The sequence below is a fragment of the Saimiri boliviensis genome, chromosome 2, assembly GCF_048565385.1.
Source record: "Saimiri boliviensis isolate mSaiBol1 chromosome 2, mSaiBol1.pri, whole genome shotgun sequence".
Classification (NCBI taxonomy): Eukaryota; Metazoa; Chordata; class Mammalia; order Primates; family Cebidae; genus Saimiri; species Saimiri boliviensis.
The window spans coordinates 47,320,047-47,337,821 of record NC_133450.1 but is presented as its reverse complement, the minus strand read 5'-3'; the positions used below and the strand labels follow the sequence as shown (position 1 = coordinate 47,337,821).

At 41.0% G+C, this 17,775-nt stretch overlaps 1 long non-coding RNA gene across 3 annotated transcripts in view; it reads left to right on the top strand.

Annotated features, from left to right (window-relative positions):
* LOC141583550 (uncharacterized) overlaps positions 1-17,775 on the top strand; it is a 103,035-nt gene that overhangs the window by 58,201 nt on the left and 27,059 nt on the right. Inside the window, exons 2-3 of one of the 3 annotated variants that reach the window (XR_012516200.1) lie at positions 11,874-11,965; positions 13,689-13,732. The exons of 1 other annotated variant lie outside the window; for it this stretch is intronic. This is a non-coding gene — a long non-coding RNA (uncharacterized LOC141583550). The remainder of the gene's footprint in view (positions 1-11,873; positions 11,966-13,688; positions 13,733-17,775) is intronic. One more of the 3 variants, XR_012516202.1, reaches the window with a different exon arrangement.

The following is a 17,775-nucleotide window of genomic DNA, read 5'->3' as shown; positions in this document are numbered from 1 at the left end:
TTTGATGATTGCATATTTAGAAAATCCAAAAGACTCTATAGACAAATTATCAAAATTAATAAATTTAACAAGTTGCCAGAACAAACTTCATATTGGAAAATAATTTACATGATTACATGTTAGCAGCAAAGAGGTAGAAAACAAAATGAAAAGAAAGATGCTATTAGTAATAGCACAAAATATTAAATAATTAAGAATAAATAAAGCACAACATGTGCAAGCCTTTTGTGCAGAAGTTTACTTAAAGTACAAAGAGACATTCAAGAAGATATTACTTAATGGAGGATGGTATTATGTCTGTGGTTGGATAACTCAGTATTATATGCATTTTCCTCAAGTGTTATATAGTTTTTCTCAATGCAATACCAACAGGTTTGTTGAATTGTTTCTAATGTGAATATGCTATAGTTCTCTTTAAAAACCTCTGTATATAATATTTCTTTTAGCTCTGATTGCTTTCATGATTTCCTTTATATCTTTGAAACACAGAAGTTTGAATGTCTTGTATCTAGGGGTAAGCAGGTGTGTGTGTGTGTGTGTGTGTGTGTGTGTTGTTTTATTCTGCTTGAGGTTCTCTAAGTTTATTGTATCACTGGTTTGTTATCTTTATTGATTTCAAAAACTTCTTGACTGTTAATGTCTTTAAATATTTCTGTTATGCTCTATTCTCTCTCTTCTCATTCTGGGATTACAATTACACATATGTTAGACAGATTATATTGTCCCACTACTTCTGTTCTGTTTTTCTCTTCATTCTTTTTTCTTCTTTGTGTTTCACTTTGAATAATTTCCATTAATGTATTTTCAGGTTCACCGATTTTTAAAAATCAGCTGTGTTGAGTTTACTGATGAGCATATTAAAATAGAATGAAATTGCATTTTTTTTTTTTTTTTTTTGAGATAGAATCTTGGTCTGTTGCCCAGGTGGAGTGCAGTGACTCAATTTTGGCTCACTGCAACCTCTGCCTCCTGGATTCAAGCGATTCTCCTGCCTCAGCCTCCTGAGTAGCTGGGATTACAGACACACACCACCATGTCTGGATAATTTTTTTGTATTTTTAGTAGAGATAGGGTTTCACCACGCTGGCCAGGCTGGTCCAAAACTCCTGACTTCAGATGAACCACCTGGCTTGGCCTCCCAAAGTGCTAGGATTACAGGCATGAGCCACTACGCCTGGCATCAATTCTTCATCTTTGATGTCATGTTTTCATTTCTAACATTTCTATTGGACTTGTTTGGTTTCCATCTCTCTGCTGAAATTCCCCATCTGTTCCTGCATGCTAGCCATCTTTTCTAATAGGCCTTAAAAAATATTAGTCACAGTTATTTTGAAGCACTCATCTCATAGTTTCAACATCTAGGTTATCTCTGAATCTGGTTCTGTTGATTGCTTTATGTCTTTGCAATGAATTATTTAAACTGATACATATGTGTCTCATAATTCTTTTTTTTTTTTTTTTTTTTTTTTTTGAGACGGAGTTTTGCTCGTTACCCAGGCTGGAGTGCAATGGCGCAATCTCGGCTCACCACAACCTCCGCCTCCTGGGTTCAGGCAATTCTCCTGTCTCAGCCTCCTGAGCAGCTGGGATTACAGGCACGCAGCACCATGCCCAGCTAACTTTTTGTATGTTTAGTAGAGACGGGGTTTCACCATGTTGACCAGGATGGTCTCGATCTCTTGACCTTGTGATCCACCTGCCTCGGCCTCCCAAAGTGCTGGGATTACAGGCTTGAGCCACTGCGCCTGGCCTGTGTCTCATAATTCTTGATTGCATGGTGAACATAATGTGTAGAACAGTAGACACTGAGTAAATAGTGTTTATGTATGTAAATAGACATGTCTTTTCTTCTGTTAGACAGTGTGGGAGGTTGAATCAATCTTGTAAGAAATAGAGCTAGGCTTGGTTTTTTGTTCTGTTTTGAGACAGAATCTCACTCTGTCTCACAGGCTAGAGTGCAGTGGTGTGATCCTGGCTTACTGCAGCCTCTACCTCGTGGGTTCAAGTGATTTTCATGCCTCAGCCTCCTGAGTAGCTGGGATTACAGACGAACATCACAATGCCCAGCTAGTTAAGCTTGGGTTTTGTTTTTGCTCTCTTTACTTTCTGTATACCACTGAGTTAAATCCCTTTAGTGCTGTGCTATTGCTGCCTTCTGCTTAAGGTTAAAGTGGAGGTCAGAGAATTTTTCTTGATTTCCACACTTCACCTTTGGCGTTTAGCCATCCCTAGATGCTCATGCAAAAGAGGGTTTTCCTTCCATTCTCTTTCCCCTTTCCTAGTGGCAGACTACTGCAGTTTCTTATTTTGTGCAAGATTTGTGGTGAGGGCAGGGGAAATTGTTGTCCTGGTTCCGTTTCAGTCTTGGGTAGGCCCTCTCTGTGTGCCTGGGCCTTAGGGATGGGGCTTTCTCAGCATTGGTGTTCTTCCTTGTGGCAACCAAACTCAGATTTAGATCTGAGATTGGTCTTGGGCAGGAGTTTCCCACCCCTCCCAAAGTAATAGCAAATATGGTTTTTGTTTGTTTGTTTTTTAGCGTGGGTTTCACTCTGTTGCTCAGGCTGAGTGCAGTGACATGATCATAGCTCACTGTAATCTCAAAGTTATGGGCTCAAGCAATCCTCCTGAGTTGCTAGAACTCAGACTCCTGAGTGGCTAGGACTACAGGCCTGTGCCACTGCAATTTTTTTAAGGAATGGGGTCTTGCTATGTTGCCCAGGCTGGTACTGAACTCCTGACCTCTCCTGCCTTATCCTTCCAAAGTGCTGGGATTACATTCATGAACCACCATGCCTGGCCATAGAAGATCTTTTTGCTTGGTATCAGTGTAGGGTGTTGAACCAGAATGGTTTCCTGCCCCTCCTTCAGAGATGGAGGAGTTTTCTTACACTACTCTTCCTAATGGTAATTGGTCTTTGCTTGTATCCTGGAAGTGACAGAGTTTGCTGCTTCTCTATCAGCAGCTTGAGGCTTTTGGTTTGTAGAATAGTCTCAGAGCATAGGGGAGGTTTTGGGCCTTTTCTCCCAGCAACTACTGAACATCTTCTGCAAGCCTGAATCACCAAAGGGGGATCACTCCTGTGTTCTGCCCTGCTCCCCCGAGTCTTTCTCATGAGCACCCAATGGAAGCTCATGGAAAAGAAGCCATTGTGCCTAAGGCTTTTGGGCATTACAGATTGATATGGTAGCTTGCACCAGACTTTTAATAATTCATTAAATTTTAGCTGATTTCTACTTACCGGCTCAAATGATAGCCACTTCATCTTCTTGGGCAGTATCTATTGATCTAGTTATTGTGTCTAATTTCTTCTTGGAGAGCTTGTTTCTTTGGCATTCAGGCTACTTGGTTGTCTCCTGACTTCAGCTCTCTGACAAGCTCAGGAAAAGTAATAATTTTGTAGTTTACTCAGATTTTTCTTGTTTTTATGGTGGAAGAAACATTTTATTTCCTGAGCTGTGTATCTCCTAAACAAAAAGCACAAATCTGAGTTGCATTTTTTTTTTTCTGATGAGAAGTCAGAAATAGTCATTATTGTTCCCCTGTATGTAATATATCTTTCTCTCTTGCTGCTTTTGAGACTCTTTTCTTTGTATTTGGTTTTCAGCAATTAAACTATAGGGTGCCAGGTATGGTTATCATTGAGCTTATCTTACCTTGGCCTTGTTGAAATCATTGGACACAGGGGTTAATATTTTTAATTAAAGTTGGAAAAGTTTTGAGTCATTCTTTTTCAAATATTTTTTCTGCCTTTACCTCTCACTTCTCTCCTCTGAGACTCTAAGAATCTAAATGTTATTATATTTTTCTTTCTTCAACTTTTACTTTAGGTTCAGGAGGTACATGTGCAGGTTTGTTGCATGGGTTAACTGTGTGTTGTTGGGGCCTCTATACAAATGATTTAGTCATCCAGGTAGTGAGCACAGTACCTGATAGTTTTTACAACCTCATCCATCTTACATCCTCCTCTAATTCTCCTCCCTCAAGTAGGCCCCAGTGTCTATTATTCCCATCTTTATACATGTATACTCAATATTTAGCTCCCACTTATAAGTGAGGACATGCAGTATTTGCTTTTTTATTCCTGCATTAATTTGCTTAGGATAATGGCTTCTAGCTGCATTCAGAGCCAAAGGACAAATGATCTCATGCACTGGTTGTTGACTGCCTCTTCTATGCGGCTGTTTCTGACAAACATTAACATGAGATACAGTGAGATAATCTTGGTATCCATTCCTGTAGGTTCATCACATACATCATTCCTAGAGCTCTTGGTAACTGATTGTACAGTCTTTTTCTTCTAGGCTCCAGACTAATCAACCTATCTATTTTCCATTGCCCAGGAGTGAGCACATATCCATACCTCAGACAACTTTCCCTCTGAATGAATTAGATAACCAAATATACTGCTTCAAGCTTTTTCCCACTGAGAATATTTCCCCTAACCATTATCCTCAGGGTTACCCTGTATGGAAATATAATATGGCAGCAGATTTCTTCCAGCCGGTGCCAACATGTCACGTTGATCCAATTGAGAACCAAACTTCGGTCCTTTCCTTTTCTGTTACTTGATCATGGGAGCCTCCCACAAGGAGGCCTTAAGTCTGGGTTGAGGGAGAAGTATCAGTGCAACTGAGGCAGATGCCATGAGAGCATGGACCGTCTTTTAATGTAACGTTAGTGTGCTTTCTAGCTCTGTTTGAGTCTAGTCCAAATGCAGTCCTTCCATCATGTGACAGAGGCCTCTCCTTCTGCTTCACCTTATGACTTGGTGATTCTGACATTACTGAGCTTAGGAAAGGCAGTTGGATTACATGGTCACCTAATGGTCTCTGGCCAGGTCTCAGTCTCTTCTAGGCCTAGTGGTTGTTTTTCTTCTCAGTCTAGTGGTAAAAACAGGAGCTGTTTTCCAAATAGTAAATAGTTATCTGCCACAGAGAACATGGCTTTGTTCCGGAATTGCAGCAACTTGTGCTGCAGTTTTCCTATTGGGACTTTCTATAGACTCCAAGTGGTATTTTAATCATTTTAATCTACACAGATACCTCTGTGTAGAACCACATGGCTCAAATGATAGGGTAGCATGTACCATAGCCTGACACTGTACAGCCATCTCTCCCAGATGACTTTTTTGCTATCTAATAATTGGATCAAGACAGTATTCCTAAGTAAGCTACAGTCTAACTCCAAGTTCCCAACAAATCAACCATGACTATACCCCTTTCTTATTTGGAGTTGTAAAGTGAAACAAATTTTCCTTTATCTTAGGGGAGGTGTTCTGGAATGCTCCAGACCACTAGCCTCCTAAAAACTTTACTCTTGTGGGAGGCCCTTAAATCTTCATGGGTTTATATCCTACTCTCTAGCTTATCAAGTATGCTGAAGTAGCTTTGGATAATACAGGCACTCAGATTCATTTTCCTAGGAGGCTTCTCTACTCCTAGTAATGTGTGGGAGTAAAGAACTATGTATGTAGAGAGACTCTGTCCAGAACACCAGGATCATCCAAGTTGTGTAGCACTCAGTACATCAGGGAAGGGGTGATGTGACTCTGTCTGCCTTCAGAACCTGAATATAGGCCTGGTTCCATTTAAGTGCTCCTTTTCTCTTATATTAATAATTCACAAAGTGATACTATACATGCACTGCTGAGCCCTACATTAAAACTGTCATTAGGTTACTAAAAGTGAAGCTCTCAACAAAATGACAAAATCCAGTTACAACCTCCAGGCTGTGTCCTGTCTTCCTGTGAAGTTCAGCCCCTCTCTCTCCTACCCTAGAAGCAGTAGCCATTGGAAAGTTAATGATTCCAAACCTCTAAGATCCAGAGGCCTGCTCTCCTTCTGCAGCAATAGGGACCAGCAAGGATCTTCTGTCTTGGTTATACCCAAGAGATCAACAGAAGTTAACATACACAGAGTCACATAAAACAACCATATCAAAGGGGAAGTTTGGGCTGAATTAATTCAAAGGGAATTAATTCAAAGGGAATTAATTCCACTTTGCTGTAGAAGGAAAGCAAGAGCCCCATGACTCTTCAGTTGAACACACTGTGCCCATGTGATATGGTTTGGCTGTGTCTCCATGCAGCTCTCATCTTGAATTCCCACATGTTGTGGAAGGGGCTCAGTGGAGGATAATTGAATCAGGGGGCAGGTTTTTACCTTGCTATTCTCATGATAGTGGATAAGTCTCATGAGATCTGATGGTTTTAAAAATGCCTGTGGGATTTTGGACTTGCATGGGGCCTGGGGGTCTGTAACCCCTTTGTTTTGGCCAATTTCTCCCATTTGGAATGGCTATATTTACCCAACCCCTGTACCCCCATTGTATCTGGGAAGTAACTAACAACTTGCTTTTGATTTTAGGCTCATAGGCAGAAGGGACGTGCCTTGTCTCAGATGAGACTTTGGATAGTGGGCTTTTGAGTTAATGCTGAAATGAGTTAAAACTTTGGGGGACTGTTGGGAAGGCATGATTGGTTTTGAAATATGAAGACATGAGATTTGGAGGGACCAGGGGCAGAATGATATGGTTTGGTGTATCCCACCCAAATCTTATCTTGAATTCCCATGTGTTATGGTAGGGACCTGGTGGAAGATAACTGAATCATGGGGTCAGGTCTTTCCTGTGCTGTACTTGTGATAGTGAATAAGTCTCCCAAGAGACTTAAAATGAGAGTTTCCCTGCACAACCTTTCTTCTCTTGTCTGCTGCCATGTGAGATGTGTCTTTCACCTTTCACCAAGATTGTGAGGCCTCCCTAGCCATGTGGAATTGAGTCCAATAAACCTCTTTCTTTTGTAACTTGCCCAGTCTCAGGTGTGTCTTTCAGTATTAGGAAAACCATGTTACCCGGACTCTTCTCTGTGTTTCATATAAGGAGCTGAGTGGAATAGGATTTGTGGTCACAGAGAGGGGAACCATGGGAGTGCAGACCCAGGGGCCATGTGGAACAGATATTGGCTGATAGGCTTTGGTTGTGTGTCCCCAACCAGATCTTAACTTGAATTGTAATAATCCCCATGTGTCAAGGGCTGGACCAGGTGAATCATGGGGGTGGTTCTCACAATAGTGAGTGAGCACGAGGTCTGATGGTTTTATACGGGGATTCCCCCTTCACTTGACACTCATTCTTTCTCCTGCTGCCCTGTGAAGAGGTGCCTTCTGCCACGATTATAAGTTTCCTGAAGCCTCCACCACCATGTGGAACCGTAAGTCAGTTAAATCTCTTTTCTTTTCAAATTACCTGGTCTTGTGTATTTCTTCATAGCAGCATGAGAATAGAATAATACATGGGCTAAGCTGGTCTCTTCTTGCCTTTGGCCCTGAGTAGGTACCTAAGGGTGTGTATTTAATTAAAACACCCAAATCCTCACTTATTAATTCAATTTAGCAAGTATTTGTGAAGTGACTACAAGTTACCACACAGTGCTCTAGGCCTGGAAAATGTAAGCATGTGCAATGAACGACCAAAAAAGAGATGGAGAGAGAGAAAGAAAAAAGGAAAGAAAGAAATGCTTTTTTAGTACTTGAGAGTTTTATGGGAAATGTAGATTATAATGACCATGGAATTAATTGGCTGTAACAGGTTGCCACTAATGTATTGGAGAGAGAAAATGTCAGGATCAGATAAACCAGTTACTAATTTAGGGCATGATAAGAACATTGGAAGGTCTCCTTGACAATGTTTAAAGAGAACTCCAATTCCTGCCATTGCAGGGCAGATCAGATTCTGGGTGGGGGAAGACCAGAAATAGGAACTAATTGCAAAAGTAGTAGACCTTGTGAGAAGAATGATTTCACAATCTCAGCAAATCTCTCACATCAAAATAATGGCCTGACAGGGAAGGAGTATGATCATAAAGTCTGGGATAGAGGTACCTGGGCAGAGTACTTGAGAACCTTGAATCCCAAAGATCCTCTGCTTTCTGGCCTGAGAAAGTGGCCTACACCTCCTATCCCACCCCCGACTGCTAAGGGATCACAATTGACTCCTGACTGGACATCATGCAGAGGCCTCACAAAGGTGTTTGCCTTGAAAGATGATACTTGCCTTCCTCCAAGTTTGCCTGAACCTCCTCTCATGACTTCTAGGCCTATATCTTAGTCAGGTCTCAACATGATCCAATCAGGTAAATACTGGCCATGCTTCAGGAGTAGAAACATCATCTACCATAAAAGTTGTAGCATATGGATAATAATAAATAATAATGGCAGGAACTGGGAGAACATATTGAGAGTAGATATTGAGGGGACACTGAGCTTTTGGAAAATAAGGCTAAATAAAGGTATATTTTTTTTGATATGGTGATTCAGGATTTTTTTTTTTTGAGACGGAGTCTCACCCTGTCACCCAGGCTGGAGTGCAATAGCGTGATCTCGGCTCACTGTAACTTCTGTCTCCTGGGTTCAATTGATTCTTCTGCCTCAGCCTCCCGAGTAGCTGGGATTATAGGCACATGCCACCATGCCTGGCTAATTTTTTGTATTTTTAGTAGAATCGGGGTTTCTCCATGTTGGCCAGGTTGGTCTTGAACTTCTGACCTAGTGATCTGCCCACCTCAGCCTCCCAAAGTGCATGAGCCACTGCACCAGGCCTGACTCAGGATTTAATAATATCCAGGCATGGACACCTGGAGACTGTACTAGCATATTGCATAAATGGCTCTTTGAAGCTTGAAGCAATAATGGATGACAGTAAATAAAGTGGAAATGCTGGAAATGTCTCAGCAGAGTATTGAAGATATGGTCAAAAGAATAAGAGAAATGGATATTCTACAATGGGATGACTGCGTAAGACAGAACCTATTGACTGAATGTATTCCCCTGGACAATTTAGAAGACACTTACTCTACAAAAGCAATGAGGAACATGCTGGTGACAGGGGCACTGGCATCATCGTGAAACTCACGGTTGGGGACTGTCCTTCAAGATTAGGATTATACTTTAAACCAATGGCCATTATATGGTGCTGTAGCCCCGAAAGGTACAGTACACAGGCTTTGTAGGCCAGGCTTTACATTAGGGGAGAGTGCCATGCAACTTAGCTTCCTAGTGTCAACATGGATGCTAAGATTTCAGAAGACCAGAGCACAGCTGATGACATTCAATTATAAAAGACAAAGTTAAGACACAAATGGCAGCCAGAGGCCTGACTCAGACATATCTGTCTATTCTGTTTATAGAAGTTCTGCTTATAGAAGTCTCCTGTCAACTCTTCTGCTCCCTGTCACAATGTAGTCAAAAACAGACTTGATTGCTGGAGTATTTCACAGAAAATTTACACTGGTCTATTATATTGAAGATTTTATCCAATTTGGACCTAGTGGATCAAAAAGTGGCAACTATGACAAGCAGGCATGCCAGAGGGTAGACAGTAACTCCACAAAGAATAAGGGGGCTGCCGTATTGAGGAATTTCTTAGGTATCTAGTGGTCTGAGACGTACTGAGATATTCCTTCCAAGGGAAAGACACGTTATTGCACCTTCCAGTCCTATCACTGAGACAGAGACAGAGCACTTGGCAGGGCCCTTTGGAGTCTGGAGCCGACATATATCACACTAGGGAACTCTTGGTGAGGAGCAGCCCTAATAACTTTCTGGGTCTGATGGTACCCAGCTCATGATGGGTGTCCCTGGTCACATAGGTCCTTCATAACCCATTGTGTGGTACTCGGTCTTTCATTAAGGCTGGTCTAGCTGTTGTGCTACTGAATAACTGATTTTTTAGTAGTAGAGACTGTTATGAATCCTCAAAATGATACTAACCAGGCAGTGGCAAGTTGATTACATTAAAAATCTTCTATCCTAGAAGGGGCAGCAATTCAACCTTATGGGGATCAGTACATATTTTGGCTATTGATTTTCCTTTCTGGCGTATAGCACTTGACCAGCAGCACTATTCAAGAGTGTCTGATGTATTCTCATCGGATCCACATAAAATTTCTCCGGATTAAGCATTGCATTGCACAGTGGAAGAGTGTGACAAGAGCACATGATTCTGAGCTTCACTGGTCTTATCGCATATTTAATCATTCAGAAGTTTCCAATCTGATAGTTCACAGGAATGACAGGGCCAATTTAGCAATGACACTCTTCATGGTTGGAGTGCTGTCCTTCAAGATAAGTAGTAAACTTTGAATCAATGGCCATTATAGGTACAGTACACAGAACAGGGGAATGAAGGGGTGAGAGTTGGAGTGGCCGTTCTTACTGTCACTCCCAGTGACTAACAGGAAATTTACATTTCCCATTTTCTCATCTTTGCTGGACTTGATTCTTGAGATACTTGGGTTCTTCTACCAAGGACAAAGTTTCCACTAAGGCTATGTTATGCTTCTCACCCCTTCACTGCTGCTTCCCGGGATGACATATAAAGTAAACTATTTATACCCCGGTTTTTATCTGACAGTCTGTTTTCAAGGGAACTAACTAAGACAAATGGTGCTAGGAGTGACACCAGCAAGCAGAGCTTCAGGATGGGATTCTACCAAGGACTGCTACAAAGGAGCCCCATTCATGTTGGTATATGAGTGAAGTGTATTCCCCAAAGTTGACCTTGAGACGAGGATTTGTGTGAAAATTATTTATTAGAAAGTGCTCTGAGGGGGTGGAGAAAACTAGGGGAAACAGAAAGTGAGATCAGGAAGGGAAGGAGGTCAGGCAAGAGTGCCACATCAACCAATATCCTGCAGAAAGTAACAATGGTTCAACCCTTTAGGGGCTTGATACTAGTATTTGGAGGGCAGCTTCAGGTGAAGAGTGGGTTCATAATCTTTTATGAAGATTATGATACCTATCCACTGGGAATTTAAGACCCCTTCTTTCTTCTTCCTCAAGACCCAAGAGAACTTTTTGTGGAACACAGCCTTCTAGGATATCCACCTGCAACTGGGTTCAAGGATGCCTCTTTGCAGAATGCCAAGATATTTTGAGAACCATAATCTTACACTTCTGCCTGTGAGTGCTAGGCTGCACTAAGTGAGGCTTGCTGGTGATGCTTGGGTGCTTTTCAGGACAGTTGGAGATTAGGTAGCTTAAGAAACAGTTTAATCCTACAAATAAAGTGTGAACTAGGAGCTCAGAAAAATGTATGTGGACTGAATTAAGATTTTGATAATGCTCATGTGTTTCTAGCTATAGTAGAATCAATATCTTTCTGGTGGAAAGAATGACACTAGTAAATGTTATTTATCTGATGATCAAAAGTGCTTAGAAAAGGAACTGGGGCTGTTTAGTAGGGAAAAGAGTAGACCAAAGTGGGATGAATGGGGATAACACAGCTGTGTAATTATTTAAAGAGCTATCACGGGGAAAAGAGAATTGACCTGATCTTGATATATTCTTCACTTCGAAATCACTTTTTCTGATATTAATATAGCTCCAGCTCTCTTTTGATTAGATAACATGGTACATTTTTCCTTTTAGACTCTTTGTGCTTTTATATTTAAAATTAATTTCCTGTAGGCAGAACTTTTGAAAAAAATGCAATCTAATTATTTTCAACTATTAATGGTGTGTTTAGGCCATTTGAATTTAAATTTGGATAGTGGGTTAGACAATAATATTAAAATGGATATTTCAAACATTTAGATATTCAAATAGAAGGTAAATATAAACTGTGAGATTATGATGTTGGATCAGTGTTAACATTTTATTCAAATTTATAGTAAATTTGTCACTCAGCTAAGGAATATTTGTTTATTTATGAGTCAGGGTCTTGCTCTGTCACCCAGGCTTGAGTGCAGTGGCACAATCTTGGCTCACTGCAGCTCTGCCTGGGTTCAAGAGATTCTCCTACCTCAGCCTCTCAAGAAGCTATGACTATAGGCATGCACCACCACACCTGGCTAATTTTTTGTGTTTCTTTGTAGAGACAGGTTTCACCAGGTTGATCAGGCTGGTATTGAACTCCTGAGCTCAAGCTATCTGCCCGTGTCAGCCTCCCACAGTGCTGGGATTACAGGTATGAGCCACTGTGCTAGGCCAGGAATATTTAAAGTAGATCAGGTTTTTCTGTTCTCTTTCTCCTGCAGAGAAAAGAGACAGAGAAAAGAGACCCCTTGAAATAAAGTTATACATCCTAATGTTTTAACCTTAATATTTCTAGACTTTGGGGGATGCATTTCTATTTATATTTTTCATTGCAACTTCAACCATGCTCAACTCAAAAGAACTTACTTGCACATTAAAGTTTCTCAAATTTGTGGACGAGTATTATGGATTACACTTCATTTGGTCACTTCTTGGTTAAACAGAGAATGTCCCTGTAAATTGCCCAGTGAAGGATTTTTGAACAAGGCTGTAGGCATGAGTAGCCCTGGGTTCCTCCACAAAGCTAGTTCTGTCTCTGGTGTATAAATTCATGGCAACTTCAATCACCCAAGTGGCATGTCTCTGATTTGAGTACATTTTCCCAGGCTAAAGATAAGGCTTCTAAAGTGGAGAAGGTCTTGTAATCCCAGCACTTTGGGATGCCAAGGCAGGTAGACCAGGAGATCGAGATTGAGACCATACTGGCCAACATGGTGAAATCCCATCTCTACTTAAAAAATACAAAAATTAGCTCAGCCTGGTGGCACATGCCTGTAGTCCCAGCTACTTGTGAGGCTGAGGCAGGAGAATCACTTGAACCTGGCAGGTGGAGGTTGCAGTGAGCCAAGATCATGCCACTGCATTCCAGCCTGGCAACAGTGAGACTTGTTCTCAAAAAAAAAAAAAAAAAAAAAAAGTGGAGAAGGTTAGGAGAAGGGTGGGGTAGAATTGGAGATCAGGTGGGTAAGGTGAAGAGAAGAAAAGAACAATGTATACAGATCCATGGAGCTGTGACATGGATGTATCCATAGGGAACTGAGAAGGTTAGAGGGGCAGGGTGTTAGGTATAGTGAGGAAAGTGATGTGAGATAATACTAGAAAGGAAAACTTTGAGTCTGTAGGACATTCCTCATTGCTGGTTTAAAACATGTTAGCATGACTCCCAGAGGTATCCAGGGATACGGTAGAGACACACGAAAAATGAAAAAGGAAAGAACATGTAGTCTGCTAACAATTCTAACAATTCTTTCCTCAACCTTTCATTCATTGACAGTATGCCATTAGTTGACAATTTGTTTGCATGCTAGGGCAATAATGACTCCTCTAGGAAGATAACAATGATCAGTTGGCATCATGATGCCTTGTATGTAGCAGAGTGAGGATAGGCAGGAGAAAACAAGGGAATGAGGGGCAGAAAGAGACAGGACTGCAGAATTGATGGGTGTCCCTTACCCTTAGAGAAGCCTCTCAGATGAATCCTGGCTTCTCTCATAGGTTCACTGGTTGTCATATTTTCAATATCATTAAAGTTCTTTTTGTCTTACAAGTAATGCAAAGATACATTCTTACTTTTCTTTTGTATTCCCCCAACTCCCAGTAAGTAGGGATCTCCTCCTCTGAAGATACACCATTCAGTTTGGGATGTATCTTTTCCTACATTTTTATATGCGTTTACACACTTACACTCCTATGTGAATTTATAAACATGTATTTATATTTGACATTGTGTGGGAGTTTACAGTCTTTGTATCATTCTTCTATTTGCTTCTGTAATGTCTCATTAAAACTTAGAGAAATGCCTACATCAGCAGACATGTAATTACTTCACTAACAGCAGTTCTGAGTTGCTACCTTCTTTCTACCCTGTCTTCCAGGTGAGATGCTAAAGCAGGAATTCTGGGCTCACAGGAATCATGAGGTTGGTTGTAAAGAAGCTATTGTTACAGTTGCTGCTATTTTGGGAGCATGAGCTTCACTCTTATTAGCTCTTGGAGTGCCCAGGGCTTGGAAACCAAGCACACAAGCCCCAGGCACATTCTTATCCTGACAAAGAGCATTTATAGGTTTATATAACTGTCATGCCAAGTTCATGCTCTAAACAATGTGACCAACACAGTAAGCTCCCCAACTTCTGTCTTTAAAACAGACAGAGCAACTGGATAGTAAAACCTCAAGTTCATGGAAAACATTTGTAAATCTCCATGACAAACCATCTCCACAAACCCTGAAATAGAACAGATGACAAATCCCCAGCAGCAGCAAGACCTGCACGGTAGGAACAGCTATGTGGAAAGGAGACAGAAGCACTGAAGGATCTGAGAACAGAGAATTCCAAAAGAGCTGACAAGGATTCACTGGCAAGCACAGTGGACATCTTTGGAAACAGCCACTGAAACTGCCAAGGGCTTTGTTCAGCCCGGTGTTGGGTGACTTCAAGGACTGCCTGGTAGACCATGAAGGGACTGGTGTGGTCCAGACCCTGTGAACTTTGAAAAGGATCTGCACAGATTTGTTTCTAGGTCAGAGCCCCACATTCTAGGTAACAAACCTGCACATGTACCCCTGAATCTGAAAGTAAAAAAATACAGTTATTATCCAAAAACATATATGGAGGAGAATAACTTCCTCACATGTAGTAATCACAAAGAATGAAAATGTAAACAAAGGGTTTCATATCCAGTGATACTGATGTTCGAGTAGTCATGTTTCACTTTATTGTGTTTCATAGATATTGAATTTTTTACAAATGGAAGGTTTGTCGCAACCCTGCATCTAGCAAGCTTGTCTAAGCCATTTTCTCAAGAGCATGTGCTCACTTCATGTCTGTGTCATATTTTGGTAACTGTCACAATATTTTAAACTTTTCGTTATTTATTATGTCTAATGGTGATCTCTGATCAGTGATCTTTGATGTTGCTGTAGTAATTGTTCTGGGGAGCCACAAACTAAACTCATATAATACAGGAAACCGAAAAAAAAAATTTTAAAGTGTAAGTTCAGGATACAAATGCAGGTTTGTAACACAGGTGAACTTGTGTCACAGTGGTTTGTTGTACAGATGATTTCATCACCCAGGTATTAAGCCTAGTACCCATTAGTTATTTTTCCTGATCCTCTCCCTCTTCTCACCCTCCACTCTCAGAAAGGCCTCAGCATGTGTTGTTTCCCTCTATGTGGCCACGTGTTCTCATCATCTAGCTCCCACTTACATGTGAGAACATGCGGTAATACAGCAAACTTAACTGATAAATGTGTGCATTCTGACTGCTCCACTCACTGGCTGTTCTCTTGCCTCTCTCCCTTTCCTCAGGCCACTTCAGTCTCTGAGACAAAACAATATTGAAATTAAGCCAATTAATAACCTTACAGTGACCTCTAAGTGTTAAGTTAAAGGAAGAATTGGTTGTTCTAACTTTAAATCAAAAGCTAGAAATAATTCAGCTTAGTGAGGAAGACATGTCGAAGCAAAGATAGACTGAAAGCTAGGCCTCTAGCACTAAACAGCCAAGTTGCGAATGCAAAGGAAAAATTCTTGAAGGAAATTAAAAGTGCTGTTCAAGTGTACACAAGAATGGCAAGAAAGCAAAACAGCCTTATTACTGATATGCAGAAAGTTCTAGTGGTCTGGATAGAAGATCAAACCAGCCATGGCATTCCCTTAAGCCAAACCCTAATCCAGATAAATGTCTTCTCTTCAATTCTGTGAAGGCTGATAGAGGTGAGGAAGCTACAGAAGAAAAGTTTGAAGCTAGCAGAGGTTGGTTCATGAGGTTCAAGGAAAGATGTGATCTCTATAACATAAACGTGTGAGGTGAGGGCTCATACCTGTAATTCTAGCACTTTGGGAGACCAAGGTGGGGTGGATCACCTGAGGTTGGGAGTTCAAGACCAGCCTGACCAACATGGAGAAATCTCATCTCTACTAATGTTGAGAGGGGAGATCCCCTCCCCACCTCCCTCTTTCTGGCCTCCACCTCTTCTCTTCCAGATGAGAAGGAGGATAAAAAGAGATAAAATACCAAAGAGCTTGAATCTGTGGTCAGGCAACTTGCTGACGCCACTGACCAGGCCATAAATAAGCCCAAGGACTAGGAAGATAACTCCCTTTTCGGTTCCCAGCGTCTCTGCTATCTATAAGCCTTGAAAGAGTTGCAAAGAATGTTATCACTACCAGCCAGAGCCCAGCACTGTACCACATCCTCCACGTTTGCTCAACCCAGGCCCACTCCTGGAAATACCTGCCAAATAATAATTTATTGCCTTTGTCTTATCTATGGAAGCCCCTACCCTGCCTATTCCCACTCATGCTGCATATGAACTAGCAAATCAATGGATTGTGAGGTCAATTGTCCAGCCAATGGACAATGACAGTTTCACCTCAGTTTCCCCTTTAGTGTTATAAGCCTATAAAGGGGAAAAGACGCTGCTTCTCGGAGAGCTCAGTCGTTAAGGCATTAGCCACCTGCAGCTCCTGGCCAAATAAAGAGCCACTTCCTTTCTTGGTTCAGTGTTTGAGAGGTTTTGTCCACCGCTGATCCTGCTACAGTGCTATTGCACACTTAATAGACTACAGTATAAACATAACTTTTATATGCACTAGGGAACTAATACATTTGTGTGACTTGATATACTGAGATACTGGCTTTATTATGGTGTTCTGTAACTGAAGCTGCCTATCTCTGAGATATGCCTATGTCACATAGAATATTTTCTCCTGTTTGAAAAATCCTCTGTGCTCTGCCTATTTAATCCTCTCTCCCCCATAACCTCTGGCAACCACTGATCTTATTACTGTCTACATAGTTTTGCCTTTTCTGGATGTCATATAGTTGGAATCATACAGTAGGTAGCTTTTCAGATTGGCTTCTTTCACTTAGTAATATGCATTTAAGATTCCTCCATGTAACAGAATGGGAAAAAATTTTTTGCAATCTACCCATCTAACAAAGGGTTAATATCCAGAATCTACAAAGAACTAAAGTAGATTTATAAGAAAACAAACAAACAAACCCATTCAAAAGTGGGCGAAGGATATGAACAGACACTTTTCAAAAGAAGACATATATGTGGCCAACAAACATGAAAAAATGCTCATCATAATTGGTCATGAGAGAAATGTAAATCAAAACCACATTGAGATACCATCTCACACCAGTTAGAATGGTGGTCATAAAAAAAAAATCAGGAGACAACAGATGCTGAAGAAGATGTGGAGAAAAAGGAACACTTTTACACTGTTGGTGGGAGTATAAATTAGTTCAACCATTATGGAAGACGGTGCGGCAATTACTCAAGGATCTAGAAATAGAAATTCCATTTGACCCAGCAATTCCATTACTAGGTATATATCCAAAGGATTATAAATCATTCTATTATAAAGACACATGCACACATATGTTCATTGCAGAGCTGTTTATGATAGCAAAGGCCTGGAACCAACCCAAATGCCCATCAATGATAGACTGGATAAAGAAAAAGTGGCACATATATACCATGGAATACTATGCAGCTATAAAAAATGATGAGTTTGTGTCCTCTGTAGGGACATGGATGAATCTGGAAACCATCATTCTCAGCAAACTGACACAAGAACAGAAAACCAAACACTGCATGTTTTCACTCATAGGCAGGTGATGAACAATGAGAACACTTGGGCATAGGGAAGAGAACAACACTCACTAGGCTAGGCTGGGGTGGGGGGAAGTGGGGAGAGGAGAGATAACACCAGGAGAAAAGCCTGATGTAGGTGACAGGGCGGGTTGGAGGATGGAGATAGCAAACCACCATGGCATGTATGTACCTATGTAACAATCCTGCAGGATGCAGGATGTGCACCTGTATCCCAGAGCCCAAAGTACAATTAAAAAAAAATTCCTCCATGTATTTTTGTGAATTTGTAGCTCATTTCTGTTCAATACTAAATAATATTTCATTGCCTGGAAACTGTATACCACAGTTTAT